This window comes from Papio anubis, chromosome 2 (assembly GCF_008728515.1).
Source record: "Papio anubis isolate 15944 chromosome 2, Panubis1.0, whole genome shotgun sequence".
NCBI classification, from domain to species: Eukaryota; Metazoa; Chordata; class Mammalia; order Primates; family Cercopithecidae; genus Papio; species Papio anubis.
The window spans coordinates 175,919,777-175,934,888 of NC_044977.1; the positions used below are offsets into that span (position 1 = coordinate 175,919,777).

At 35.9% G+C, this 15,112-nt stretch overlaps 1 protein-coding gene across 9 annotated transcripts in view; it reads left to right on the top strand.

The window, feature by feature from the left end:
* The window catches only part of RBMS3 (RNA binding motif single stranded interacting protein 3), a 1,467,317-nt gene that overhangs the window by 1,314,892 nt on the left and 137,313 nt on the right, over window positions 1–15,112 (top strand). The window lies entirely within an intron of this gene.

A 15,112-nucleotide genomic window follows, 5' to 3' on the forward strand; every position in this document is an offset into this window, starting at 1 on the left:
GCAGCCAGCTTACACTAAGTGATTTGTCATGATCTATAACCCAGATAATATGTTGTCTATTTTCAGACTTGATATCAACTTCTTTACAGTGATGAATGAAAACTTCCCCTGTGCTGTGAAGTTTTATAACTCTTACCCATTCAGACCTACTATTAATAAAAATTCTCTTCAGTGCCAGTAAGTGAATGAAGGCCTGCAAAGGTTATGTGGGAGAATGAGATTGTCAGGCTGTTTGGGGTCCATAGCCAAATGCAGGCGAAGTTGAGAAAACCTGATTCCAAACACCGAGTTTCCTCCCCATTGTGCCTCAATGCTTTGGGTGTAATTATTTATTCTGATTAAATTCATTTATGATTAAAACAAAGATGTCTTTTTAGATTCCTAAGTAGGCAGATAGCCATATAAATGATACAACAGTTAGATCCCATATTTAAATTCTAGATGAGTAAACATTCCTTGAGGGATACATTCTAGTTCTGTTTGTTTTTGGAAGGACAGTGAATACTTACAGATTTGGCGTCACAATTGTGAATTACAACCATGTCTTTATCACCATCATTGTCATCATTGTTATCACAGGCATTTGTTCCCTTATTGAGTAATAATTTGCGTTATGCACTGACAATGCGTGAGGATGTGCACCTCAATAGGCATGAGGAAACCCCCGCCCTGAATGTACATTGGAAATGCACATTCTTAGTGAGAGCCCTTTTAATACCCCTGGGTTCCCTATTTGCTTTCTTACCTTCTTAGTGTATGACTACTTTTTTTTTTTTTTTTTTTTTTTTTTTGAGATGGAGTCTCACTCTGGTCGCCGAGGCTGGGGTACCGTGGCACAATCTCAGCTTACTACAACCTCTGCCTCCTGGGTTCAAGCAATTCCCCAGCCTCAGCCTCCTGAGTAGCTGGGATTACAGGTGCCCGCCACCATGCCTGGCTAATCTTTGTACTTTTAGTAGAGACAGGGTTTTGCCATGTTGGCCAGGCTGGTCTCGAACTCCTGACCTCAGGTGATCTAGTTGCCTCGGCATCCCAAAGTGCTGGTATTACAGGCATGAGCCACCATGCCCGGCCATGTATGACTACTTTTTACAGAAATATTCTTTTTAAGAGAAGAATTATATTTGAATGAATTTGTTTTAAAGACAATATTAAAGAAGAAGCAACTTAAGCAAAAAGTATTCAGTCATCAATAAGGACTTATTGAGTGTCCATTGTGTGGGAGGCATAGGTCTGGTAGTATGGACGTGGTGTAAGACAGACAGATTCCCTTCTCCCTTGGAGCTTAAAATGGCAAAGATCTTCTCTGTCTGCAGAATAGGAGATCAAAAGTGGAGTACAATATAATTTAGTGTTGTAGGAATGAAATCATTAGCAGTAAATGGCTTCATATCTATGCAACTGTAAAAGAAAACGAATGTCAAAGTAATAATAAAAATAACAAGAACTATAGTAGCAGACACAAGATCATCAGTGTATATTCCTCTTGTTACTAAATATGAACTGATTCTTTGTCTGATTTTCAGGGTGGGTAACTAAGAAATTGCTGTATGTGCATTTACAAACAGGAAATGTTTCCTAATGTTGAAAAGTTTCACCTTGTCACTGGGCCAGTAGATGCCTCTATGTCCCAGGGTGCTGAGTGGCACAGAGAGAATGATAGTTAGAGAAGAAACTGGAGCTTTGGGGTGTGAATGGTTCACGAATGCTGAGTAGTCTGATACACTCATTGAGAAAAGTTATTCTTTATGAATTTTAAGGAACTGAGTGTGTCACCATCTGTGGTGTGCTCAGTATTGTGTGCTTATCTTCACAATTATCTAGGCACTATAGTGATTAAGAGAGCACACTCTCCATTCCAGTCACAAATCCACAACCTCTGAGCTGAGTAACAATACTATGACAATGCTGGGCAGGTTTTTCAAAGTCCTTAAGTTTCTGATTCCTCGCCAGCAGACTGAGAATGGTTCAAAATGCATATTTAGTGACCAGAAGGATTCATAGAGGTAACAAAGGTAAAACACAGTGCCTGGCAAATGATAAGTGCTTATATAGTAACTTATTTTAACTATTACAATATCATCACAACTCAAAGTTTTTAAATCTCAAAACCAGCTTTGCTAGGAGTTTCTATGACTAGTATGCTTTAATTCCTTGATTTTCAGTTAAATGGCATGTCAGTTTATTTTCTGAATAGGAATTTTTTTAATGATACATTTATTTGAAAAAAAAAATGTGCTACCAATATATTCTGTCCACTATATTTTTACTTAGATTATAAAACACATTTTAAAAAACAAGTAGAAAATAATATATTTTAACTTTGACCCACATTATATTAATATTTTTGTAAGATCACATTCCAAATCATAAAACATTATTTAGTACTGGAATGTTATGTGGTTTTCAAGTTTCTAGCCAATTTTCCTTTGAAGGTCATGTAATCATAAAAACCGAAAGAGCTAGCAGGAAGAGAATGGCTTGGATAAAAGGATAAAAGAAGAAGAAAAAAGAAAAGTAAAACAAAAACATGAATTATTGCTAGAAATCAACAAAGATTGAGCTACAAATGAGAACTGTTAAATGGTCAATATTTTCAAAGAGAAAGAAATGAATTATTAACTTACTTATTCTGGCAAATAATGACAATAAATTTTGGATACCAGAGGTGCTTATGCAACCTTGGTGGCTATGAGAAGGATTCCTTATGTTCAAGTACTTTCCACTGTGGTTCATAGCACTTACCTTTGACAGAAGAAGCATTCTAATGCACAGCTAGTGGCTTATCGAATTTACTATCTCCATAGTGCTGAATATACATGACCTTTCAGCTTCCACATCCTAATTGAGACATGAAGGATGATATTACTAAATTCTTCTGTGTAATTTTTAGAGTTTGAATTTTTAGTGTCCTTACAAATAATGTTATTGATGCAATTTATAAAATGTTATTTTGTTTGCTCCTGTCACACGGGTTTGTTGTACAGACCATTTCACCACCCAGGTATTAAGCCTAGTACCCAATAGTAACTCTTTCTGCTCCTCTCTCTCATCCCAGCCTCCACCCTCAAGTAGAACCCAGTGTCTGTTGTTCTTTTCTGTGTGTTCATGAATTCTGATCATTTAGCTTCCACTTGTAAGTAAGACCATCTGGTATCAGGTTTTCTGTTCCAGCATAAGTTTGCAAAGGACAATGGTCTCCAGCTCTATCCATGTTCCCGCAAAAGACAAAATCTCATTCTCCTTTTGAACTACATGGTATTCCATAGTGTATATGTATCACATTTTCTTTATCCAATTTGTTATTGATGGGCATTTAGGTAGATTCCATGTCTTTGCTATTGTGAATAGTGCAAAAATGAACATTTGCATACATGTGTCTTCGTGGTAGAATGATTTATATTCCTCTGGGTATATACCCAGCAATGAGATTGCTGGGTCAAATGGTAGTTCTACTTTTAGCTCTTTGAGGAATACTACTTCTCACAATGGTTGAACCAACTTACACTCCCACCAACAGTTTATAAGTGTTCCCTTTTCTCTGAAACCTCACCAGCATCTGCTATATTTTGACTTTTTAGTAATAGCCATTCTGACTGGTGTTAGATGATATCTCATTGTGGTTTTGATTTGCATTTCTTTAATGATCAGTGATGGTGAGCTTTTCTTTGTATGCTTATTGGCCACATGTATGTCTTCTTTTGAAAATTGTCTGTTCATGTCTTTTGCTCACTTGTTAATGGGGTTGTTTGGTTTATTCTTGTAAATTTAAGTTCTTTATAGATGCTCAATATTAGACCTTTGTCAGATGCATAGTTTGCAAATAGTTTCTCCCATTCTGTAGGTTATCTGTTTGCTCTGTTGATCTTTATTTCTTCTGTGCAGAAGCTCTTAAGTTTAGTTGGGTCCCATTTGTCAATTTTTGCTTTTGTTGTGATTGCTTTTGATATCTTTGTCATGACATTTTTGCCCATTCCTATGTACATGATGGTATTGCCTGGGTTATCTTTCAGGGTTTTTATATTTTTTGGTTTTACATTCAAGTCTTTAATTCGTCTTGAGTTTATTTTTATACATGATGTAAGGGAGGGGGTCCAGCTTCAATTTTCTGCATGTGGTGAGCCAGTTATCCAAACACCATTTATTGAATAGGGGGTCTTTTCCACATTGCTTTTGTCAGCTTTGTTGAAGATCAAATGGTCATAGGTATGCGACCTTGTTTCTGGGCTTGTTTCTGGGCTCTCTATTCTGTTCCATTGGTCTATGTGCGTGTTTTTCTAGCAGCATCATGCTGTTTTGGTTACTATAGCCCTGTAGTGTAGTTTGAAGTCAGGTAACGTGATGCTTCTAACTTTGTTCTTCTTGCTTACGATTTCCTTGGCTATTCAGGGTCTTTTTTTGTTTCATACAAATTTTAAAATAGTTTTTCTTTTGCTAGTTCTGTGAATAATGTCATTAGTAGCTTGATAGGAATAGCATTGAAATTGCTTTTAATGATATTGAGTCTTCCTATCCATGAACATGGGATATTTTTCTATCTGTTTGTGTCTTCTGTGATTTATTTGCACAGTGTTTTGTAATTTCCATCGTAAAGATCCTTCACCTCCCTAGTTAGCTGAATTTCTAGGTATTTTATTCTTTTTGTGGCAATCGTGAATGGGATTGCCTTCCTGATATGGCTCTCGACTTGGCTGCAATTGCTGTATAGGAATGCTAGTAATTTTTGTACATTGATTTTGTATCCTGAAACTCTGCTGAAGTTGTTTATCAGCTGAAGGAGCTTTTGGGCTGAGACTATGGGATATTTTAGATGTAGAATCATGTTGTCTGCAAACAGGGATACTTTGACTTCTCTTCCTATTTGGATGCCCTTTATTTATTTCTCTTGCCTGATTGATCTGACTAGGACTTCCAATACTGTATTGAATAGAAGTGCTGAGAGAGGGCATCCTTGTCTGGTACTGGTTTTTAAGAAGAATGCCTCCAGCTTTTGCCCATTCAGTATGATGTTGACTATGGGTTTTTCATAGATGACTCTTATTATTTTGGGTTATGTTCCTTCAAAAACTTGTTTAATGAGAGTTTTTAAGATGAAAGGATGTTGAAATTTATTGAAATTCTTTTCTGCATCATTTGAGATAATCAAGTGTTTTTTGTCTTTAGTTCTGTTTATGTGATTAATTGCATTTGTTAGTTTTCATATGTTGAACCAACCCTGCATGCCAGCAATGAAGCCTACTTGATGATGGCTTTCTTTTTTTTTTTTTTTTTTTTTTTTTTTTTTTGGCTGTCACTAGCTGTTACTAATGCTAATGTAAAGTATGTGATTTGGGACATTCTTAGAAGTGAGGGACAGAAGACACACTCAGTAAAATAGCCCCTTTGTCTTTAGTTGAATCTGCTCTTAATGGTGCATCCAGCTCATTAAATACTTGACCAGTCACCAGTCAGCATTCTTCTTATAAATATGAAAACTTGACAATGCAGTCTGGGAACATAACATTTCTATTAGCTTTGAAGGCATATGGGGTGCAATTGAATTTTACAATACTGAACAGTGGAATCTTGATATTTCGGAGACATAGAATTAAACCACTAGAGATAAAAATAAGGAGAAACTGAAGCACAATTCCTAGAAAATGGTATATCTAAAGAATTATTTGGAAAATGTGGTAATACTATCCAGGCTCAGAACATTTTAGACCATTTTCCAAGGTAAGGGCATTATCTACATAGTTTATCACTATTTTATTTGTTTATATCACAGTGCTTGGTAATTAGTTGTCCCAATTTTTGTTTAAGATGACCTTGATAAAAATTAAGATATATCTACCAACATTGCCAGGTTCTGCAAATGGTCTTTTTAATCTTAAACTGAAGGATATTTTTTACATATGTGATCTTGAAAAGAGTTTTTGGCCATTATGATGCATGTTAGCACTTGCAAGTTGGTTTTCATACTTAGCACACCAGATATGGTTGTATTTATTTTATATGCCTTATCTGCAATTTAGTGAGCAAGCTCAAGGTTAGTGGACCTTCTAATCTTAAAATAATTCTTTCTTTTGGCACAAGAACTTGAATTCTCAGTAACTCAGCATGAAAACTTTCTTATTTAGTTAAGTGTTTTATTTTAAAGGTACTAGGCCCAATATTTACTAACCTGTGATCACTAAGGATAAAAAGTAAGTCATGTAAATCCCTGTAATAGTTTAAGTTTGGATTAATGTAATTGGTGATGAGCTTCAGTCCTCTGCCTAGCCTATGTTCTCAAGGAATAGAGTAGTATAACATACTTATGTTCTTGGGCAGGGTTAGCAGTGGGAAATTTAGGAAGGGCTTAAGGCTGGGAAGATTACAGCAAGCAATTACAAGTGGAAAAGTTGACGATAAATATCTTTGTACCCTGATTGGGCCTCCTGACCCATTCTCCACGGATCAAGACAACTATATGTGGCACCTACCAACTGGGAGATTTCTGGAGTTGTTGGTAGTGTCCTGGCCATCCCATCCTGCCACAAGATTCAGAATTATCCTCATCAATGTTTAAGCAACAGTTTACAACCTCCAGGTAACATCAAACTATAACTGGAACCTGGAAGAATATGGGTCAATTAGCCAAATTCCTGGAACTTTCCTCTGTCTAGCCACACAGACTCATCTTAGTAGCAATCTCAACATTGTATATTTTTCATCCTACTTAACCATATTATGGTGGGATTTCACAGTATAGGTACTACATCATTGACTATAAGACACCATTGATTAAAGATGAAATATTACTTTAAATACCACTAATAAAAGAAAAGGAACTTGACATACTATGAAATGCTATCAATTATCATGTAAATCCCAACTTCACAGATATTAAAATGTGAAAAAAAATAAAACCTGTGTCTTGGAATCTATGAAATTCAGCCATTTAAATTGAGATAAAAACAGGTGAACCTACATAAAATATGATAACACTGTCTTGTCTTTTTATGGTATCAATTAATTAATTTAACTTTGGTTTTAATGACAAACTCAGATTAAAACATTTTTTTCCAAGATTCTGAGACCTTTAGCTGACTATATCATATTACACTTTTCTTCTGCTTCTCCTTTAGCCTAGCATTTTCTGTGCCATAGGCTTTCTCAGGCTTCCAGTATTAGTTCTGATGGCATCTTTCTATCTTGTCCTTCTTGATTGCTATATAGGGAAAAATTCTGCCTGATAGTACTATGTTAGCAAAAGCCAAAAAGAAGAAAGATTGTGATGACATAGTGCATGTAAATAACAATATTAAGACTCCTTTGATGTTCTTTTCTCAAACATAAAGAAGTTAATTTTCTCTGTTCTCTGACCGTTTTGCTGAATTTAAAGTGATAAATCCCCTGCATGGTATTTGCTTGATTTTTGTAAAACGTATTGAAGCTGTCAAAATGACTTTTACTAGGTTTTCTCTTATCCTGATTCTAGGCCAGTAATTTCATGAAGAAGGGCCTCTAGGTTTTCAGCTTCTTCTAATTCCTCCTAGGTTCCTGCCTGTAATTTGGTTTGAGCCCACATCATCAGGAAGGTCTCTTAGCAATTTCTGTACTAAACTTGCTTCCTCCTATCTCTTTGACCAATCAAAGGCTGAAAAAATTATCTTTAAATGTTCAGCTGAGTCCAACTGAAGCTTTTCCAAAGTAAATTTTACTAACAAAATGGAAAAAAAGTTTAAACTATTTTCAAATAAAAATGTAAAGTTCAAATGCAAACATTTCTTTAGGTGATTTATTCATGTATTAATTCATTTAACTAACATTTATTGAGCCTCTGCAATGTCCCAAACACTGGGCTAGAAAGAGGAGATATCAAGATGAGCGTGACTAGTTGGGAGACACACATGGCAAAGCATGGTCATATTAGCTTCCACACTGGGTCGTGGGAGCAGGACAAAGGCAATAGTTAATGCCTTTAATGCCACCTGGAGAAAGAGCTGGCTTTAAGAGTCTATGATATCTTGTCTGAAGCTGAAAGAATAGAATAGAAATATTCCCACAGACAGTGATGGAAAGTTTGCAGCCAAAAACCACCCTTGCAAAGGTCCAAGGGTAATGCTCCAGGGCAAGGTGAATGTATGTCTAAGTTTGGTAAAGGGTGAAGTCTAGAGGTGAAAAAATAAAAGATGTGGAGACCAATAGGTACAAAGGCACTTGATCATGAGATTTCTGTGGGCCAGATTTTATCTCAAAGTAATAGGATGCTGCTGAAAGGAGGACCATAATGTGGTCAGATTTGCCTCTCTCAAGAGCAATTCTTGTAACACAGTGGTGTGACTGATGGACTGGAAAGAGGTTTTAAGCGAATATAGGATAAGATGTTATACCAAAATATATTCATAAACACCCAAACAAGAAATCATAACTTGTAAGAAGACAGTAATCATGCATTGAACTTACTAGTTAAACTTGATGATATGCTTCTGGAATTCAGGATAGAAACTTGAGTTTGAGACAAACATTTGGGAATCACCAGGAAATAAATAATAGTTGGGATAAGAAAGTGAATGTCACCACTGTATTGCAGTAAAGGAGAGAGATAAAACCCTGGCCCTGAGCACTCTGGCATCTCATAAGCAGTTGGGTCAAGTAACAGTAAAGAAGAAATTGCTTTCTGAGAGGTCAGAACAAAATAAGGGGAGAGGATCACAGAAACCAAAGAAGAAATATACACTCATCAGATGATGCAAATGAATGTAATTCTTATTTGGAATCAAAGTATTCCTTGGATTCAGAAATTATGAAAATTAAAGAGTATAGTGTGGGCCATTTCACAGGTTGGTTGGAACCTTTTATGGAACCATTAGCCCATATTTTACTTACCTCTTACCTCAGACTGCATAGACCTTGGGAATTGCTCTATTTGTTATCTTATTTGTGGTTCATCTTCTCTTCAAGAGAGCAAATAACTGCACAGTAGCCTAAGGAGCATCCCTTTAGCAGGTGAGAGTAGATAACTACTGTACATGGTTGACTGCCTCTCCTGGTAGAAACAAACCATTCAGTAGTTCCCTGACTGTGCCAGAGTTGTTCCCCAGTAAAATTCTACCACTTGACTCTGATGAAGGTCAGAAGGTGATCTGCTCATATCCCCTTTCAGCAAATGAACTAATAAATTGCCCTCAGTTTTGCTCTGGGCATATTTTTTCCAAGATTAGTTTCTCCCTTAACAGGAAGAAAGTTAAAAACTCTTTCTCTGACCAATTAATGTTGGCCATGTAGTAAAGTGGTCCTCATCATTTTAGGCATTAGGGACTGGTTTTGTAGAAGACAATTTTTCCATTGACAGGGGTGTTGGGGAGGGGGATGGTTTCAGGATGAAACTCTTCCACCTCAGATCATCAGGCATTAGTTAGATTCTCAAAAGGAGTATGCAACCTATATCCCCATAATGTGCAGTTCACAATAGGGTTCCCAATCCAATGAGAATCGAATGCTCCTCTGAAATGACAGGAAGTGGATCTCAGGCGATAATGCTTGCTTGCCTGCTGCTCACTTCCTACTGTGCAGCCCGGTTCCTAACAGGCCACAGATGGCTACTGGTTTGCAGCTCCAGGGTTGGAGACCCCTGATCTAGTAGGTTTCTGATCACTGATGATTTTTATTGGTTTCTCTGAATATCTTAGACACATACACTTTTAGTATCACATATGAGACCCTCAATTTCTCAGCCAGTGTGTAGCCATTTGAATTTCTGAATTCTTACTGGTTTCCACTACTAGAAACACTGTATCATTTCCCCAGAATTTTCTTTCTTTATTACTGAACTCCTTCCCCTTCTCACCTTGACCCTTCTGGTTGTAGCAATCCCATTCCCTCCTACTTCTGTATTCTACTGACCCAGCAAAGCTAAATGCACCCTGACATTTTCAAGCTTACTTCTGAATCAGGCCTCTGACCTATATTACTTTCATAAATGATATGCCCTTTTTTCCTCTTAAAAATTTTAAGACAAGTCATAGAAGACATATTATAAATTAAAGGATTCCCTCACCCCACATTATGGAAATATTATTATATACAACTTTTAAAACTCAAAAGTCATGCCTGTAATTCCAGTGCTTTGGGAGGCAAAGGCGGGAGGATCACTTGAGACCAGGAATTTGAAAACAACTTGAGTAACACAGTGATACCCCATATCTACAAAAAAAATTTTTTTGATAAAGTTAGCTGGGCTTAATGGTGCACACCTCTAGTCCCAGCTACTGAGGAGGCTGAGGCAGGAGGATTGCTAGAGCCCAGGAGTTCGAAGTTACAGTGAGCTGTATTGTACTCCAACCTGGGCAACAGAGTGAGACCTTGTCTCTAAAATATTTAAAGTAAAAATAAAAGTAAGTCAAAACAATGCATTAAAGTAAAAAAAAAAAAAAAACATACATGTTATAGTTATATACCCCAGTATTTTAACATCTTGTTGAAATTCATTTTTAGTTTTATTTCTAGTCAGCGATCTTTAAAATATTTGCTTTCAATACATATTGTACACATAATTTTGTATCATGACTTGTTCACTAAAGGTTTCCAAGTAGAAATACTATCAACTAAATATGAGCAAAGTTAAGTGAAATTTTACTTCAGCAGCAGTACCTAGATGTTTATAAGTCATAATGTTAAGCCCCTTTTTATACATAATTTTTAATCAACTTATTTTTATTGAATTTTAATCATAACCAGTGAACAGTTGTAAATATTGTTAAAGTTCACTGCAAGAAATAAACACTTTAAATATAACATCCAGAAAACAATATTATATTTGTTTTTATTAGCTTCTTGAACTCAACTTGTGCTAATTCAGTATATAATATTTAATAAAATATTCAACATTTTCTATACATTTATTAAAGTGTTTTAATTCTGATTGTAGAAGATGAGAAATCTTTATAATTATTTGTTTGTAATTTACCCGATTATGTATGAGGCCAGACCTTAAGAAAAGGAGAAATATTAGGCTAAAATGTCAATGTTTTATGTGTCCAGGAACTGCAGTCTGTATCGGTTTGTATAAATTTTGCTGCTCCCAATTTTTTGATCCCCATTTATTTTGCAGTCTAAAAATACTTTCAACAATGGTAAAAAAAAAAAAAAAAAAAAAAAAAAAAAAGTCATTCAGGCCATCGTCATATTGGCTTTGTTATCGTCAATGATTCTCTGCTCCTCAAGTAAGACTAAGCATTGCAGTCTGGAGAATCTTTCTGAAGTAGCAATGCCTGTTCCCTAATGTGTACTCTTTAAGCAGTATTTCCATAATTATTACCTCCTGATATAACCTAATCATTTACAGTTATGAATATCAAATAGCTATCTCCTAAGTCAACTGATTTGTCTCAGTGAATTTATTAAAAATAAAGATGCATTTGTTAAAAATAAAAATCCCCTAATTATTCCAATATACCATTGAAAATATTTTCTTCTAAAATATTTAGCTCCCATAGTAAAAATCCTGTCTGGAAGACCTAGAAATGTCCTAATATGGCTGAAATACTAAATTAAAACTTAACCGTTGTTGAAAAATGACAAAAATGCCCCATTTTATTTTAAATGAACTATGAATATCTCTAATATACAAATAATGGACGTGAAACATGGAAAATATTTCTGAATCTAATAACTCCTTTTTGAAAGTAAGTGACATGATTAAGCATCACTTTTCTACATACGTGGTGTGACATTTTCATTTTGTTCCAAGGTATTTTACTTTTTGTGTGACTCTTGAGTTTGTAAACATGCCATAATATTTAGTGATTATATAATGATGATTTCATGGTTCTAGCTTAGTATAAAGGTAGCTCGACAGAGCAGCAAAATCGATTTCCTTTTTTCTTTTGTGGAAAGAGACAAAAGGAAATTGAATGCAAAATTTGCATTAAGACCAAATTAGAATTATGACTCAACAATCTGTTACACATGAAGTGGAAACCGGATGTATCCAAGTGTTAGTTATTGTGCTATTATATTCAGCCAGTGGGTTAAGTTCAAACAACCCTTTGTTTAACTCATGCCGTGCTGTTACCCACAATGTTCCAAATGCATATGACCTGACACTATCTCTTGTTGTCTCCTCTTGCCAAAGGTACTCAGAGACAGGACTGTCCCTAGGCAAAATCATGAAGTAGGTGAATCTTGTGTTCATTCCCTACCCTTTTGCAATGAAAATCTCACCTTAGATTCTTCCCACCTTTCTCTCCCAAGGTACCTACTCTAGTTGCTCATTCCTCTGGATTTACCCTGTGTTTTCCAGGGCGCTCATGCTAACTCCTGTTCCCCAATCACTCTTTGAGTATATAATATCCCTGCTCAAAAATACTCTGTCGCTCCGCAAGAGGAGCTGGGCAATCAAGATCCTCCGTCCTTACCTTTGGAGTCTTATTTCCCACTCTCCCCTACACATGTTCTACTGAAAATAGCTCACTCACCTTTCCATTTTTATTTACATACTTTTTTTCATAGTATTTCTTTTGGCTGAGCTGGCCTTGACTTCTCATCTCCATCTGTGGAAATCCTCCTCATCTTTTAGGTTCTGCTCACCTGTACTTCTCTACATGCCTTATCTGTTCACCCCCAGCCTCTCTCATCTGCACCCCATCCATACCACTCATAAAGCATATGGCACATATTGCTTTGTATTATAATATTTACGTATGTGTCTTGTCTCCAGGCACTGTGCTGGGCGCTTTACAAACATAATCTCTTTTAAATTTCACAACAATCTGTTGAGGTAGGTATTATTAAACTGTTTAACAGTTGAGGAAACTGAGGCTCAAATAGGTTAAATAATTTGCCCAAAGTCACACTGTTACAAGGTAACAGAGCTAGAACTTGAACTCAGGTCTGTCTGATTTCAAAACATATGATTTCCACTGCACCCTACTGATGTCAATTCCTTTCCATCTTCTGAAAGATAGGATGGGGGTTTAAGATGAAGAAAGAGGTCAACGTAGGATTTTTTCCTTAACAAATGTGTGTTGAACAAAGAGAGTTTATTGATAATTACTGTATTCCTAGCTAGAATTGTTTGGTTAGCTAGAATCTATGAGGAATTCAAGTAAAATGCAAGAAAAAATTCTTAAGTGGCCAGAACAAATAAGCATGACATAAAAAGTGAATGTTCAAGACAGTTCATAATTCAGGAGGGGCTGGATAGCATTGGTCTCTCTGAGCACCGTAGGAAAATAAGTACAAGGAAAAAGAAGTAAATGTGCAGTTGACTAGGGAAGGCTTCCTATAAGTCCCCAGGACTTAAATGATTTGAGATAATTAGTAGACTGAAGATACGACTATCATCCTAAATCTCTCATTCACTAATAATATCTCTATTGAATATAAAGCCCACCTGTTTTATTCTACCTGCAGTGCCACATCTTGGATAAATTAGGGGAGAACAACTTAGTGTTCCTAAGAGGGAAATCTAATTCCAAATGGACAGCTTTTACAACTGCCCTTTCCAGTTCCTGAGACCAGAGAGTTTCAGCTAAGCCCTGGACAGCTCCATTCTGTGTTCAGCCTATGGCTAACCTCAAGCCGGTCATGTGGCAGAGGCTTCATCCCTGGGAAGAATTTAAATTTAGAATCTCTGTTCATCTTCACACCACTATCTTTTTGCCTCTTCCAAAAAACAAAATCCCTTTTTTCATTTCTGTTGTTGTATTCTCTTCTCATTTCTCAGTCCTCCAGCTTGTCATATTATCAGTTGCATATTTCTTTAACATGAATGAGATTCTTAAATTTAAAGAGGTCACGCAGTTATCATTAAACATGTGTTCTCGGTGCACCTCTGTTAACTTCTGACAGTCATTTCAATTCTGTTTGCGAACTCCGTTTCAATTTTTACCAATCCCTTTATACAAATTCCGTTCATATACGGCTCTACACTTTTGTTCCTCATACCAATCTTCATAATAATTTAAAATTTATTATTTATGGAAAGAATGCATGCAATCTAAGCTGAAAACAGCAGGCTATACTGTACATCAGGCCTTCTGTTAGAAGATTGAGAATTTTCATGTCATTTGTAAGCTAAATTTGAAGAATTCAATGAGCCCAACAAGAAAACCATCCTCAACCACAATGGAAAAATAAAAAAAAAAAACTCAAACAGGAAAGGTATTTTGTTTTCTTTAAAATGTCTATGGTTTCTTATCCTTTACAAAAGTCTTCATAGCTCATCCACTTTTTTTCTAACTTTTTATTTTGGAGAATTTATAGACTCACCAGAAGTTACAAAATAAATGTACAGTGATATCCTGTTTACCTTTTGCTAAGTTTCTCCCAATTCTTATATTTTAAGTAATTATAGTACACTATCAAAGCCAGGACATTGATGTTGATCTAATTCAGTTTTAAATTTGAAAAAAGAAAAAAAAAATCCACCCTAAAGGTAACCTGGACAGTTTTAAATTCCATTCAACATTGTAAGCTTTGTAAGTATTAACCATGTTGACAGTCCTGGTAAACAAAGGATAGCATGCCCATATGGCCACAGAGAAACTGTCCCCATATTGTTGGATATGATACTCAGGTCTAATTTAATTATTGGGCCAATGTCATAGCCAAGGAATGGAAAGGAGCCCATATCAGAAGACTTGGGTTGAAATCTGGTTCTGCCTCCAAATATGTGACCTTGAGCAAGTCACTTGACCTTTCCAAGCTTCAGTGTCTTCATCTATAAAATGGAGAAAATACTCCTCCTGCGTACTTCATAGGATTGTTGTGAGGATCAAATGTGATGATGTACATGAAGGAACAAGGTAGACTGTGAATCAGCACCTATGAAGATTATATTCTTTTCAGAAACTATGTCCAGTTATAGAGAAGTGTACTTTTTCTGAGGTGGTCTTATTCCTAAAAACAAAACAAAACTACCTCCTTATTAGCCATGTGTTCTAGAATTTTCATCGTATGTAAATGACCTCCCCTTTCTATCACTCTTGTTAAGATAAGAAATAGCAATATATCGAACAAGCACTCTGGACTCATTACCTACACACCCTTTAGGCATATGGTCTATTTTTAAATAAATACTTTTTTAAACATTTCCTTCTTTAAGATTGAATGCATTTTAAGTAGCTTTTATTTTTATCCTAAC